This window comes from Mastomys coucha, unplaced genomic scaffold (assembly GCF_008632895.1).
Source record: "Mastomys coucha isolate ucsf_1 unplaced genomic scaffold, UCSF_Mcou_1 pScaffold7, whole genome shotgun sequence".
In the NCBI taxonomy this organism is placed as follows: Eukaryota; Metazoa; Chordata; class Mammalia; order Rodentia; family Muridae; genus Mastomys; species Mastomys coucha.
In genome coordinates, this window is record NW_022196913.1 from 72,085,402 (window position 1) to 72,101,799 (window position 16,398).

Below are 16,398 nucleotides of genomic sequence, written 5' to 3' on the forward strand. Positions count from 1 at the left end.
CTTTTTCTTTTTTCTTTTGGAGGGGAACCTGGGAAGGGAGATATTGTAAATAAAGAAAACATCTAATAAAAAATAAAAACAAAACAAAACCAAAAACAAAAAACAACCCAACCAACCAAACAAAAAGAAATGTTAATTCTAGCTGCACAACTCTAAAAGCTGGGCCAAATTAATTAATCCTTTCTGAAAATTGATGAGAATCCTCATGTTAACTTCAGACCTGGGGTGATAAAAATTTTATCCAAGAACTTAAATTATTCCACAAATCACTTTGTCTTTGCCCAACTGAACCCTGTTTATTTTTAATTTTCCCCTATGACAATGGCAAGTAAAGTTAATCAGTTTATAATCACATTATAAGACCTTTCTAAAATTGGGACTAGTACATGGAATACAAACTTCAAACAAAATCAGGAAGAAAAAAAAGAGCTTTTTATTCCAGCAAGCCTCCTCTCCTTACACAATTTCTGTCTCCCTGGAGCCCAGGATCTTCTCTTCCTCTTTACAAGGACTTGCTGACAGGAGGGCATCCCTGGTTCTTTCAGACGTACTCCCTGTTTTCCCTTCCATGAAGAATCAATCTGGCTTTTGGCTCCTACCCATTTGCCTGACTTGATGACCAGCCAGCTATGGAGAATCAACTATGGTTCTGGCATGTTTGTCTATATCCTGCCTCTGAGCCATATTCTTTACTCCTTGAGTGTCAGGACCATTGCTCACTCTGAGGCTATGAGTCTCACACCTGCACCTTAGCTTACTAAGCAAGGTACCAGGGCTGCTGGTCAAGGCAAGCAAATCCTCAATGTCTAAGCATCTTTAATTAGAGACACATAGGAAGCAAGGTTCCTTATTGATCAAATGTTGGGACCAGAGTGGGGAGAACCTAACCTTGTATTTCTCCTGGGTTCACTGGCTCATTGTCCTCTTATTCACTGTTTGTAGAGACATCTAGATTATTGCTAATACAAAGTTTGAGAATCTAGGAAATTTGTGGGTTTTGTCAGGAGTAAAGGCATAGTTCTCTACAAAGATCCTCTATATGTCAGGAACAAGTATTTTTATAAGGTTAGGTAAGGCCAGTGATATGTCTCTGTAGTCACAATCCACCCCAAGTCCATGGATTAGAACATGCTACACAGTTTTCCTAGAAAAGTGGTAGAGTAGTGTGGGGCAGTGGACCATGCCACCAGACTGAGGAACTGGTAAGTTTGTAGCAACTTCAGAACCCCAATAAATCTCATAATTGAGAATGGCAGGGGTTTGAACCAGCTCCCAACCAGGTCCCACTAGGAGGACCATGACAATAAGTCACATAGAGACAATATCTTAAATCCTCCCTCATGCAAATAGAGGATCCCTACCATCTCAGACTGAGCTAATGGGAAGAGCTACCCCTAGATCCCACCTAATCTCAAAAATGTTTCTAAGGCTCCTGTCCACAAGGAATAGAGTGCATGAGTTATTTCACCAAAGATCATAATGAGAGTGTTGTCTTATTAAGCTGTAACAGTCCAGGGCAGAGTTTTCTCTCTAGAATCTTTCATCTCTGGACCTTGACCCACCCAACAAGCTGGGTGCAAGTTTGACCACAGCTTCTTCCTGCTTGGTGGCTCCAGCTCCTATATGTCTGCTGCTTGTTGACACCTAGTACCAACTCTGGGGCAGTGGCAGCTGTGGAAGAGGTCCAGCAGCCTGCTCTGCTTCAGCTTCCCCCTCAGAGAACTGGAACATTTCGATCTTTCTGACCACACCAGAGCCCCCAGAGACCTTTCGTTCTGGCCAGGCAAGCTAGGGATCCCCCACCAGCTGGGCTCCAGCATGCAGACCAGCTCTCTCCTCACCTCTATGTCTGTGGTTTGATAGTTGGAAATGCGAAGCAAAAAGTAATTATTTTCATCACTTACACTCTGTAGAGATACCATTAATGAATGCATGAATTAATGAATGAATGAATGAGTGATGATGATGATGATGATGATGTGTGTATATGTGTTTAAATAACTTACTTTTAAGAAACATAAAATAACTTTTTAACCTAACCTTCAGGTCTATATTCTACATCCATATTCTTTACTAAGAATCAAAATAGAGATAGGTATTAGAATGTGAATCATACCAAAGTTCCATAAAAATCATGAAAAATTTAAAATTGAGCAAAATAGTTCTTCACAGCTTAGGAATTACAAATAAAAGGCTGCAAATTTTGCTACTGATAACTTCAATCTAGGCTCTATTAATTTTGCATAATATTTTCCCCCATTAGAATCAGGAAATAAGAGAAACTACAGTAAAAGCAAAGAACAAAAATAAAAACTGTAATTGTGGCCATAGCAATAATTTCAACAAATAGTTAAGTGATATATTAGTTTCCCATGGCCTCTGCAACACATCACCATAGCTTGATCTCTTTTAAACAAGGCATAGGTACTTTCTCCAAGTTCTTGAGGCTAAAAGCCCAGAGTTACTTTGACTTGAGGCAAAGCCCCCCTTCCCTCCAAAGACTATGGATAGACCATATATACCTGTATCTCTTAGTTTCCAGTAGTTGGTTGCATTCTTTTCTTGTAATCACACGACTTTTTCCTCTCTCCTTTCTTTAAGAGTTTCTATGATAGCCTGGTGGACTCAGTTTACTAATCCAAGATCATCTCTCTTTACTGTCATCATATTTGCAGTATTTCTTCTTTGGTACATAAATAAACCTCCATAGGTTTCTGTGATTAAGTAATAGATTTCTTTGGGAAGAAAGGGGAGTGTTATTTTCCTATTAGAAGTGGCAAAACCAATATTAAATACATCTGCTCATCAATTACCTAGGGCAATGAAAACTGAGGCAGATGCGTGGTAAAACAAAACAAAACAAAACAAAACAAAACAAAACAAAAAAACCCAACCTACTCCTGAATCAGCTCTGGCCTATTGGGACTTTCAAAGCCACAGGAAGGACTGGCATTAATATTGCCCCAGTGCCTGCTTTGTGCCTGCTCCTGTCCTAGGCTCTTGTACTTGACTCCAAGGGTCCTGAAACTCTCCCAGGAGACCTATAGGTTTCCAAACTTAACTCATGTGGAAATTAAAAATGCTCAATCTGTGCCCATGGATGGCATCACCAGGATTCAAAGCTGGGAGGTCTATCCCCTTGCTCTTCCTCTGGCTCCTCTGGTTCACCTATGTATTGATACTATTGTGTGGTCACATGGATTTATGTATCATGATATTGCAAGGAGCTGTACTGGCTCCAGAACTTTGCAGACTTAGTTAAGGCTAACATGAGGCTTTGTGTGGCTTGTCTTTTCCCTTTGTTCACACCAATGTTTCTCCTCTCTCTCTCTCTCTCTCTCTCTCTCTCTCTCTCTCTCTCTCTCTCTCTCTCTCTCTCTCTCTCTCTTCTTTACTGTATTCCCAGGGCTGTAAGGATAAGTCCCCACAGGGTTCACTTATGAGTCTGCTTCTCAGACATCTCAACCTAGGACAGGGATGAATATGTAGCTGCCGAGGGCTGCGTAGCAGAATATCTACAAGGAAATGAAATGCTTGTATTCACTGAAAAGGCAATGGTCTAAAAAAAAAAATAGAGTACATGATGATTTCTACACACTTCTATTGTTCTGCCTCTGTGTTTCTTCTTATGTCTGTCAGCTGTGGACATGTGGATATGTGTAACTATGGCAACCTCGAGATGCCTCCTCAGGTGTTACTCTCCATCTGCTGGAGATTTGCAAGCCAGACCCAGCTCACACTCACAGTTAAATAAAACTGTGTAAAATGATGTTGGCAGATGCTACCTGGGAGGTGGGACTTCCTGTATGCAAAGTGCCTAAGGGCCTATGGGTAAAATGCCTAGCCCTTGTTCTACTCTGAAAGCTGTTTAGTTTCTTTTTCAGCATTAAGCTGGGCTTCAGAAGGTGAAGTATGATTTTAGTTAGGGTTTCCATTGCTGTGAAGAGACACCATGACCAAGGCAACTCTTATAAAAGACATTTAATTGTGGCTGGCATACAGATTCAGAGGTTCAGTCCATTACCATTAAGGCAGGAGCATGGCACTGTAGGCACTGTAGGATCTGAGAGTTCTACATGCTGTTCTCAAGGCCAACAGGAGAAGACTGTTTACCACATGGCTAGGATGAGGGTCTCAAAGCCAAAGACATACTTCTTCTAACAAGGTCACACTTCCTAATATTGCTACTCCCTGGGCTAAGCATATTCAAACCACCACAAGTATGAAGCGAGCTGGGAGGAAGAACTGTCCTAATTTGTGCTATTTGTTTTTATTTCTCAGAAACCATGTTCCTTGCTCTCCCTGGTGCATATGAAGCTCAGGCCCAAGGCCATCTCTCTATAGACAGCCTGAGTTGGTATCCATGCACCAATTTACAGTATTGACCCAGGATGTAACATGGACTCCTGGGCTCCAATTTGTGGGTGAAAGGTATTCATGATTCATGCAGGGAACAGCCAAAGGACTGGCGGAAGAGCATCCCTTATCATCCAGTCAGTGCCTATCTGTGGACATCAGCTGCACCAAAAGCTGAGTGGTAGAAGTTGTGTTTCACCATCATGACTCAGAGATTGTGTTATAGACATAGTATCTCTGAATGCATCCATTTAGAGAAAAAGATAAATTTATGATAGGAAAAGAGAAGTTGGCTATTCACTTTGAGAATTAAAGTTCTAAATAAGATGGCAACAGATATTCATGACACAAGTCTACATGTTGTGTGGCTTTTAAGGCTTTCCTGGTCACAGATTTCTTTTGCTTGTCCCATTACTCTCTACCAACAATTAACATCTTTACTTGTCTGAGTTTTTCAAATGGACTTTTCAAGTGAACATGCACCCCCACCTCAAAAACATTTTCTAAGCAGGATTGTGAGCAATCTAGTATAGTTTTCTTCTGGCTTACTTTAGGCGAGATTGAAAAGACAGCTAAGCAGACACACATAGATCATTCTGTCTTGGAGGTCGACCCCCTTGCTAAGCATGAGCTCTTCCTGCTGTAAATGCATTTACACAGAGGCTTTTATTCATCCTCCACTGTTGGGTATCCTGTTGCCTAGAGTACAGTAAATAATAGATATTGAGGAAATGAATAGAGTGGTGAATTGAATACCCAAGGAACTGTGTATGGTAATTAGCTCTGATCGTCAACCTTATACAATCTACAATTACTTGGGGGAGAGTCTCAATGAGGTATGGTTTACATCAGCTTGGCCTGTGAATATACATGTGGGAGACTGTATTGAATGACTTAACGTATGTGGAAAGACCCACCCTGAATGTGGGTGGCACTTTTGGGTAGTGGCTCAGATCAAGGGACATGGAAGCAGCTTTGCTTTTTTGCTCAGCTGATCTTTACTCTTATAGGTGAGTTTTTCTGCCCAGTTGCTGCTGATAAGTATTCCTTTGCTGATATTAGATTCAGTTTCTTTGGGCTCTCAACATGGAATGATGACTTAGGCCTTCAGAGTCACACTGGGCCTACTGAGGAACCCAGCATGGTAGAGTGATCTCAGCTAATGGGTTTTTGGATTTGCCAGTGTAAGACAGCTATTGCTGGCCTAATCTGAGCACATCAGGTAAGCCAACTGAGGCCTCCTCTATTAATATACATTCAGGTGAGGCATGAAAAGCACATGGCCACTCCAGGTTAGGGAAGTGGTATTCAACCACAGCTACATACTGGAGTCACTTGTCAGGAGCTCAAGACAGAGGTGATGTGGCTGAAAATCCTAAAGCCCAGGCTGCACTCAGTATATTCAGAAATTCTAATTCATTTAATGTTCCTATGGAGAATTCAATGTATAGCCAGGACAGACACAGGAAGAAACTCATACAGAAAGCAGCTATGTGAGTACCCTTTGAAGATGGGCATAGTTTTGACTTGTAGAAATGAGTAGAAGTGTGAAAACACAGTGGTTAACAAGGCCTGACTCCTTTTCTATCAACCACAACTCTATCCCATCTCTTTTACCTGGTACAGACATATGGTAGGGATTTTTCACAGGGCACCTGAGTAGTTAAGCATGTTGTTGCTGCTGTTTTTGTTGTTGTTTTTCTCCACATACCCGCCTACATGAGAGCCTGGGCTTATTTAAGCTATATAAGGGGTTCAGCTTGGGATCTGAAAGTAGTGTCCTCTATAGAGCTGGCTTCAGAGGATTGCCCACCCCAAGAAATATTTGCATCAGTTGACAGGATATAGCCCATGTAGACATGGTCTGAAATGGCAGGTTGGAAGCCCACAAAGAGATAGGAAAGCCCAAAGACTTCCCTCCTGTGGCTTCCTTGGGTATCCAACATCCCACCTCTTGATTCAAGTCCTTAGAGTTAAAATTAAAAGGCTATCAACTGCACTTGGAAGTGATATTACTTGGGGTTCTCAGCAGTTCTACTAGAGCATGTAAATGCACAAACAATGTAAGTCATAAAAAGTCAATGGCTAGAGAAAAATATAATAAATAATTAGAACATAGACAATGAAGAGAAAATTAGAGCTACTAGAGGAACCACAGAAAGAAGAGCAAGTGAAGTTCAGGATATGTAGGATAAGCCTTTGAAAGAAGTTAGTGGTTTAACAAACAAATATGCCTTTCAGTTAAAACTATTTGAGTCAACTCAGGAACTGGATAGTTGGTTCTAAGTTTCAACCTAAGATCTGAAGGGTCAAGTGAAAGCAGCAACTCACACTACAGAGCCAACATGAAGAGGCAGTCATGAGGAGGGCAAGCAGTTGATCAGGCACACAAAGTGCAAGTGGATGGGGACAGTATGATTCGGGAATGCTTCCTGCATATAAAGAAGTATCAGTGGTGTAGGAAATCACAGCAAAGTAAAAGTTAAGCTGTATTGAAGAAGAAAGTTATATCCCAGTATATCCTGGTGTAACTCTAACAATTTAAAAGGAAAAACTTGAAGGTTCATAGATTATAAACCATTTGACAATTGACACTGCACTCTGTTGTACTGGAAACTAGAAGCACCAACTTTACAGGTTTTTGACAAAAGAAGGACCAGTCTAGCCAGATTCCTATGTTAAACATTCAGAGATCTTCACTGAGAAGGGAAGACATTTGGATTACATAACAATTCAGATAATTCCATTATCCCCATATCCTAACTGATAAAACACCAAGGAGAAGACCAATCAAACAATGACTTAATCAGGACATGGAACTCAGGACCAGAGAAGATCAGATAAGGAGCAGAAGAGCTTTGGTGCTTGTCCTTTAGACAGATATGGCCAATATGTAAATACACAAAAATGTATGGTCTGAAAATAGATAAAATAAGCTCTGAATAAGATTCTTGAAACAGGCAAGGAAGTTCTAATAATTATCCAGAATTGAAAACACATCTGTATCTGCAAAATCTAGGAATAGGAGGAAGAAGGGTGGTACAGGAATGTTGGAAAGGAAAGTGAGGAAGATATATTCTGTAGGAAAAGTAAACACCACAGCTGGGCAGACAACACTGGAAACAGTAACAGAAGAGGCAGTGGAAAGTAGTTATAACTGCTTCTCCAAAGGTTCAACCAACTTATGAAACATCTCTGAAGTCCAACAAAAAAGAAAGAAAGAATGAAAGAAAGAAAGAAAGAAAGAAAACAGTGAATAGATAAGATTGGGATTGAAAATATCCATAGCCATAGACTTAGAAGGATTTAAATAATTTTATTTATTATATACTAACACCACAGCAATAAAGTTGAGTAAATAGGGGAAGTTGTCAAATGTAATCCTGAAAATGAAAGCCTAAATAACTAATTTTAACTGAGAGAGGAGACAAATTATGAAAGATCTACCATTGAAAAGGGTATCAGGATATATTACTCAACATATCAACTTTCTAATCTTCAGGTAGTAGATTAACATCAGTGTTAATTAATTTACTCTAACCTAAGGAAAGCTAAAAGATTTTCAATTTAGGAAGCCAGTATACTTTTAATATTAAAATGGGATTCAGGGTGGGTGGGGCTGAAGGACTGGACTAACTTGAAAGCAGCTAGTCACTGGCCTATTTCTCCAGAATTCCTGTGTGTCTCTAGCCTCTAAAGAGAGGCACTTTCCCCAGAACCCCAAGGGGCCACAGAGCTCCCAAGAACTGGGGAGGAGAGAAGTCAGCCATGGGCTCCTGCAGGAATCTGCCAAGGAGCCAGGAGGGGCCTCTCTCCTGCTGTTTTGGATAACTCCAACCAAAGGTGCTGTCATGGTGGCCATCTGCAGCCAGCCTGCCATACTCCTAGACTGGTTTGCAGCTGAGCTTGTTTATTAGGTGTGGGAAGAAGATGGGGAATTATTTGTCCGGGCTTACTTCATCTCCAGAGACCCCTTTAGGTGTTCAGAATGCCAGGAATCCCTCACCAACTGGTACTATGTGGGAAGCTGTTCTGCCACATAGTGAGCCAAGTATACAAGCACTACTGGGCCAAGTTTGGAGAATTCTGCCATGGGTGCTGCCTGCTGATGACATGGTTGGCCATCGTGCCTGGTGAGTTTAAGTACCACTCAGAGTGCTTTGCTTATATGAGTTGCAAAGTGATCATTGAGGATGGGGATGTATATGCCCTGGTATAACATGCTTTATTCTACTTTGGGAAGTGCCACAATGAGGTGATGCTGGCACCTATGTTTGAAAGACTGTCTACAGAATCTATCCAGGACCATCTGCTCTACTCTGTCACACTCATCTGCATGCCTGACACCACCTAGTGCAGATGTGGCTTCTTTGTGTCTGTGGAAAGTGCCTCTTCTAACTATGCCACCACCATGCCACTACCATGCAAGTGAAAGAGATCAATTGGGCACACATCAGTCCTAACAACCTAAATGCCATCCACCGTTGGGACCACATCTTGGAGATCAATGGGACCCCTATCCACACTCTCTGAGTAGAGGAGGTGGAGGATGTGATTAACCAGAGAGGCCAGACACTTCAGCTGCTTATTGAACATGACCCTGTCCCCCAGTGCCTGGACTAGTAACAGCTAGCTACCTGGCTTTCTCCCCACATGCAGTGTACTGGGCACTCTTTCATGCTCAGCACCTTGGACACCAAGGAGAATCAGGAGGGTACACTGAGGAGACGTTCTCTGAGACAAAGTAACAGCATCTCCAAGTCTCCTAACCCCAGCTCCCCCAAGGAGCCCCTGCTTCTCAGCCAAGAGACATCTGCTGTTCAGAATCCCTATGCTGCTCCAGAAGCTACTCACAGCAGATCTTCTAGCCCTGTGACCTGATCCATGGGGAGGTCCTGGGGAGGGGCTTCATTGGGCAGGCCATCAAGATGACTCACAAAGCCACAGGCAACGTGATGATCATGAAGGAGTTCATTCACTGTAATGAGGAAACCCAGAAGACATTCCTGACTGAGGTGAAAGTGATGCAAAGCCTAGACCACTCTAATGAAGCTGAATCTGCTGACCCTCAGAGCTCCCAGGGACTAAACCACCAATCAAAGAGTACACATGGAGGGACCCATGGCTCCAGCTGCATATGTAGCAGAGGGTGGCCTTGTGAGACATCAATGAGAGGAGAGGCCCTTGATCTCATGAAGGCTTGATGCCCCAGTGTAGGGGAATACCAGGACAGGGAAGTGGGAGTGGGTAGGTTAATGAGCAGGAAGAGGAAAGATAGGATAGGGGGGTTTTCGGAGGGGATAAAATTTGCAATGTAAATAAAGAAAATGTATTAAAGAAATCTAAAAATTAAAAAAAAAAAAGGGTGAGCAAAATACTACCAGGAGGACATATGGAGAAAAAGTGTGGAGTAGAGACTGAAGGAAAGGCCATCCAGAGACTGCCCCATCTGGGGATCCATCCCATATACAGCCATCAAACCAGGAGGCTATTGTGGATTCCAGGAAGTGCTTGCTAATGGAAGCCTGATATGACTATCTCCTGAGAATCTCTGCCAGAGCCTGAAAATACAGAGGTGGATTATCAGAGCCAACCATAGCTGATCATGGGTGTCCCTGATGGAGGAGTTGGAGAAGAGACTGAAGGAGCTGAGGGGGTTTGCAGCCCCATGGAGGGAGCAACAGTATCAATAGGCCAGACCCCCTGGAGCTCCAGGGAACTGAGCCACCAACCAAAGAATACACGTGGAGGGACCCATGGTGCTACTTACATATATGACAGAGGATGGCCCTGCTGGACATCAGTGGGAGGAGAGGCCCTTGGGCTTAATGGTGTTGGATGCCACAGTGTAGTGGAATGCCAGGGTAGGAAGACGGGAGTGGGTGGCTGGGTGAGGGAACAGAGGCATGAGGAGGGGGGTTGGGATAGGGGGTTTCCCGAGGGGAAACATGGAAAGGAGAAAACATTTGAAATGTAAGTAAAGAAAATATCCAAGAAAAACCTTAAAAACAAAACAAAATACAATAAAGCTGCTATGAACATAGTGGAGGACATGCCCCGGTGGCATGGTGAGGCATTGTTTGTGTATATGCCCAAGAGTGGTATAGCTGGGTCTTCAGGTAGATTTATTTCCAGTTATCTGAGGAACCTCTAGATGAATTTCCAGAGTGGTTGTACCAGTTTGCCATCCCAAAAGCAATGGAGGAGTGTTCCTCTTTCTGCACACCCTCACAAACGTGTTGTCACCTGAATTTTTGATTTTTGCCATTCTGAATGGTGTAAGGTGGAATCTCAGAGTCTTTTTGATTTGCATTTCCCTGATGACTAAGGACTTTGAACTTTTCTTCAAGTGCTTCTCAGTTATTTGAGATTTTTCTGTTGTGAATTCTCTGTTTAGTCTTATACCCCATTTTTGATTGAGTTGTTTGATTTTTTGGGAGATTGGCTTCTTGAGTTCTTTATATATTTTGGATATTAGCAATGTATCAGATGTGGGGTTAGTGAAGTTTTTTTCCCAATCTGTAGGTTACCCATTTGTCCTATTGAGTATGTCCTTTACCTTACAGAAGCTTTTCAGTTTCATGAGGTACCATTTATTAATTCTTTTTGTTTTGTTTTCTTTTTTATTAGATATTTTCTTTATTTACAGTTCAAATGTTATCCCCTTTCCTTGTTTCCCCTCTGGAAACCTCCCTATCCCATTCCCCCTCCCACTGCTCCTCACCCACCCCTTCCTGCTTCCCTGTCCTGGCATTCCCCTACACAGGGGCATAGAGCCTGCACCATTGGAGTTCTGGTTATGAAATTTCCCACTGTGCCCATGAGTTCGAGGCTCTTTCCCACTTTCTCTTCTATTAGATTCAGTGTATCTGGTTTTATGTTGAGGTCCTTGATGCACTCAGACTTGAGCTTTGTGCAAGGTTACAAATACAGATCTATTTTTATTTTTCTACAAATTGACTGCAGGTTAGAACAGCAGCACTTATTGAAGATCCTTACTTTTTCCATTGTATATATTTTGACTTCTTTGTCAAAGACCAAGTGTCAAGTGTGTGGTTTTATTTCTGTGTCTTCTATTCTATTTCATTGATCAACCTGTCTGTCTCTGTACCAATATAATGCAGTTTTTAATCACTATCGACTGTGGTGTAGCTTGGGGTCAGGGATGGTGATTCTTTTATTGATAAGAATTGTTTTTGCTATCTTCCGTTCTTTGTTTTTCTATATGAGATTGAGAATTTCATGACTTTGAAGAATTGTTTTGGAATTTTGTTGGGGATTGCACTGAATGTGTAGATTGCTTTTGGTACGATACCATTTTTACTATGTTAATTCTACCAATCCATGAGAATGGGAGATCACTCAATTTTCTGATGTCTTCTTTGATTTCTTTATTGAGAGACTTGAAGTTCTTGTCAAACAGATCTTTCACTTTTTTTGTTAGAGTTACCATAAGGTATTTTATATTATTTGTGAAGGGTGTTGTTTATCTATTTTCTTTCTTAGCCCATTTAGCATTTGTTTAAAAAAGGGTACTGATTTATGTGAGCTAATTTTATATCTGACCACTTTGCTAATGTTGTTTATCAGCTGTAGAAGTTCTCTGGTTGTAGTTTTGGGACTCTTATGTATATTACCACATCATCTGCAAATAGTGATACTGTGAATTCTTCTTTGCCAATTTGTAACTCCTTGATCTCCTTTTGTTGTCATATTGCTCTGGGTAGGACTTCAAGGCATCCTTGTCTTGTCCCTGATTTTAGTGGGATTGATTCAAGTATCTCTCCATTTAATTTGATATTGGCTATTGGTTTGCTGCTTTTTTTGCTTTTATTATGTTTAGGTATTGGCCTTGAATTCCTGATCTCTACAACACTTTTAACATGAAGGGATATTGCATTTTGTCAAATGGGTTTTCAGCATCTAATGAAATGATCATGTGATTTTTTTTTCCTTTGAGTTTGTTTATATAGTGTGTTATGTTAGTGGATTTTCATATATTGAACTAACCTTGCATCCCTGGGATGAAGCCTACTTCATTGTGATGAATGATGGTTTTGCTGTGTTCTTGGATTCAGTTAGCTAGAATTTTATTAAGTATTTTTGCATCAATATTCATAATGGAAATTGGTCTGAAGTTCTCTTTCTTTGTTGAATGGTTTAGGTGTCAAAAAAAATTGTGCCTTCATAGAATGAATTAGGTAGTGTTCCTTCTGTTGATTCTTTGTATCATTCACTTTGTTTCTATTTGGTTGGTTTTGCCCCTGAGTTTGAATATTTCCTTCTATTTTATGGAATAGTTTGAGAAGTGTTGGTTAGGTGTTGGTGAATAGTTAGGTCTTTTTTGAAGGTCTGGTAGAATTCTGCAATAAAACCATCTGGCTTAGGACATTTTTTTTTTTTTTTTTGACTTGGAAGGTTTTTAGTGACTTCTTCTATTTATTTAGGGAATGTCTGCCTGTGTAGATAGTTTACCTGGTCTTGATTTAACTTTGGTACCTGGTATCTGTATAGATAATCATCCATTTCATCTAGTTTTTCCAGCTTTCTTGATTATAGATTTTGTCGTAGGATCTGATGATTTTTTTTTAATTTCCTTGGTTTCTGTTTTTATGTCTCCCTTTTCATTTCTGACTTTGTTAATTTGGATATTGCCTCTCAGCCCCTTAGTTAGTGTGCCTAGGGTTTTATCTATCTTGTTGATTTTCTCAAGAACCAGCTTTTGGTTTTCCTGATTCTTTGTATCACTGGCTTTGTTTCTATTTGGTTGATTTTGTCCTTGAGTTTGAATATTTCCTGCCTTCTACTCCTCTTGTATGTGTTTGCTTCTTTTTGTTCTAGGACTTTCAGTGAGCTGGAAAGTTGCTAGTGGAGGATCTCTCCAATTTCTTTACCAGGGCAATTAGTGCTATGAATTTTCCTCTTAGCACTGTTTTCATTGGGTCCCATAAGTCTGGGTATGTTGTACTTCATTTTCATTAAATTCTAAAACATCTTTCATTTCTTTCTTTCTTTCTTCCCTGACTGAGTTATCATTGAGTAGAGACTTGTTCAGTTTCCATTGATATGTGGGTTTTCTGTTGTTTTGATGTTGTTGAAGTCTAGACTTAGTCCATGGTGATCTGATAGGATGCATGGAATTATTTCAGTCTCCTTGTGTTGGTTGAGGCTTGTTTTGTGACCAATTGTATGGTTAGTTTTGGAAAAGGTACCATGAAGTGCTATCAAGAAGATATATTCTTTAGTTTTAGGGTGAAATGCTCTATATATACATGTTAAATCCTTTTGGTTCATAACCTTTATTAGTTTTGTTGTGTCTCTGTTTTGTTTCTGTTTATATGACCTGTTTATTGGTGAGAGTCGGGTATTGAAGTATCCCATTACTCTTCTGTGGGGTTCAATGTGTGTTTTGAGCTTTAGTAAAGTTTCTTTTATGAATGGTGGGTGCCCTTGCATTTGGGGCATTGATGAAGAATTGAGACTTTTTCTTGGTGGATTTCTCCTTGCTTGATAACTTTTGGTTAAAAGTCTATTTCACTGTAAATTAAGATACTCTTGCTTGTTTCTTCGGACCATTTGCTTGGAAGACTTTTCCCCAGCCTTTAACTCTGAGGTAGTGTCTGCCTTTGTCATTGAGGTGTGTTTCTTGTATGCAGCAAAAGGTTGGATGCTGTTTGTATATCCAGTCTTTCAGCTTATGTCTTTTTATTGGAGAATTGAGTCCATTGATATTGAGAGATATTAAAGACAGATGATTGTTAGGTCCTGTTATGTTTGTTGTTGTAGGTGGCATTATGTATATCTTATTCTTCTTTTGATACCCTCCTTGTGTTACACTTTTCCTTTTAGAATGCTCAGTAGGGCTGTGTTGGAACATAGCTATTGCTTAAATTTGGCTTTGTTTTGTAATATTTTGGTTTCCCCCCTCTATCATGGTTGTGAGTTTTACGGGGTAGAATAGCCTGGGCTTGCACTTGCGTTCTCTTAGGGTTTGCATGACCTCTATTTAGGCTCTTCTGGGCTTTAGAATCTCTGTTGAGAACTCTGGTGTGATTCTGATAGGTCTTCATTTATATGTTACTTGACCTTTTTCCCTTATGGCTTTTAATATTCTTTCTTTGTTCTGTGCATTTAGTGTTTTGATTACTATGTAAGGTGAGGATTTTCTTTTCTGGTTCAATCTATTTGATATTCTATAGGTTTCTTGTACATTTATGGCCATCTCTTTCTTTACATTAAGGAAGTGTTCTTCCATGATTTTGTTGAAGATGTTTTTGGGTCCCTTGAGCTTGGAATCTTTGCTGTCTTCTGTTCTTTTTATTTGTAGATTTGGTTTTCATTGTACACTGGATTTCCTGGATGCACTGGTTTAAGAGTTTTTTCTGTTTTGAATTTTCTTTGATTGTTGTGTGAATATCTATTAAGGTATCTTCTACACCTGAGATTCTCTCTTTTATCTCTTGTATTCTGTTGCTGATGCTTGCATCTGTAGTTCCTGACCTCTTTCCTATGTTTTTCATTTCCAGGGTTGCCTTCATTTGTGTTTTCTTTATTGTTCCTACTTCCATTTTTAGGTCTTGGAGCATTTTGTTCAATTCATTCATCTCCTTGATTATATTTTCCTGTATTTCTTTAAGGGATTTATTTATTTCTTATTTAAGGGCTACCTTTTTACCTGTGTTTTTCTGTATTTCTTTTTTATTTTTAACTTTTATTGCATTATGATGAGAAAAGTTACATTATTTCAATTTATCTGAATTTGTTAACATTTAAAGACATATTTTAAGTAAATAGAATTAAATCACATACTTGTTTCCCTTTTGTACCCCAACTACTTCCAGAGATCCCCCTTCAATGTCTATAATATCTTTTTTGTCATTATACCTTAAAATTTATAAAATATTATAATAATAAAAATGAGTATTATAAAAGTTGTTTGATATAAAACAACAATCAATTTAATAGTCTTATGTAGATGCTTGTCTATGGCAATACTGAAAATATATACATTTTTCTCAATATATTTTAAATAACTCCAAACATATTAACTGTATCTTTCAAAATAATACATCACTACTAGTATTTTCTTAAGTGAACATAAATATATACAGTCTTTTTGTTTGTTTGTTTGTTTTGTATTTAGTAAAGCTTAAAATCTTGGTTCTTACTGTAGTACAAGCCCAAAATAAGAACAATTTTTAGACATTGGATTTCATTGTAATAAGGCTGTACTTCAATGAGCCTCACAACACCAAAGGATTTTACCTCCATCGTAGCTAAGCTGAGATTTGACTGTTCTGCTGTGCCAAGGGATGAATTGTAGCCACGATATTTTGGATACAGATTTCCTGCTATGGTCAAAGCTATTTGACTTGAGTGATTGTCTTCATTCTCAGCCCACAGAGAACAGGTTACATTCATTTAAGAAATGGTGTATTAAGATGGTCTATCCATAAAGTCATTCACCAACTGTTTCAATGAACCATGGTTCTGCTTAGAGGGTGGCACAGACATTAGGTAAGGGTAAGAATTTGGTTCATTGGCTGTGGTGATGTTGAAAAGCATTCATCTCAGGGAAAGAGTAACTTATAAAGTCATCTTCTTCAAACTTGATACAAGAGTTACAAACATCAAGCAATGCATTCAGTCTCATTCTTTGTTGTTCTCTTATAAGCCACCTCCCAAGTTAATTGTGTTCATTTCTTTTGCCTGTATAAAATTTGAAATATGTAAGCTGTTCTGAAAACCATAGTATAGTGTAAAAGCATGAAATAAACAATACTACTAATAGAGAGGACGAGATAGGAGAAGCAGGATTTCAAGACCCTTATGTTGTACACAGCAAAACACTGTCACGGACAAGCAAGCTGAAAGTGTATATAGATTGTACAATATTGGACCTATTTCTTCAACTACCAAATTAGAGAGACCACTGGATGACAGCCAAAAAATTTCTAATTCCTCATATTTTTGTATTTCAATCAATTAGGATATGTTGGTAATGTTAATTTTCATATTAAGAAAAAGTAATTGTCACTTCCT

General features: G+C 39.6%; 1 pseudogene; it reads left to right on the plus strand.

Moving 5' to 3' along the window:
• Positions 1 to 14,217, plus strand: part of LOC116081546 — an 86,476-nt pseudogene extending 72,259 nt beyond the window's left edge.
• The last annotated feature ends 2,181 nt before the right edge of the window (positions 14,218 to 16,398 follow it).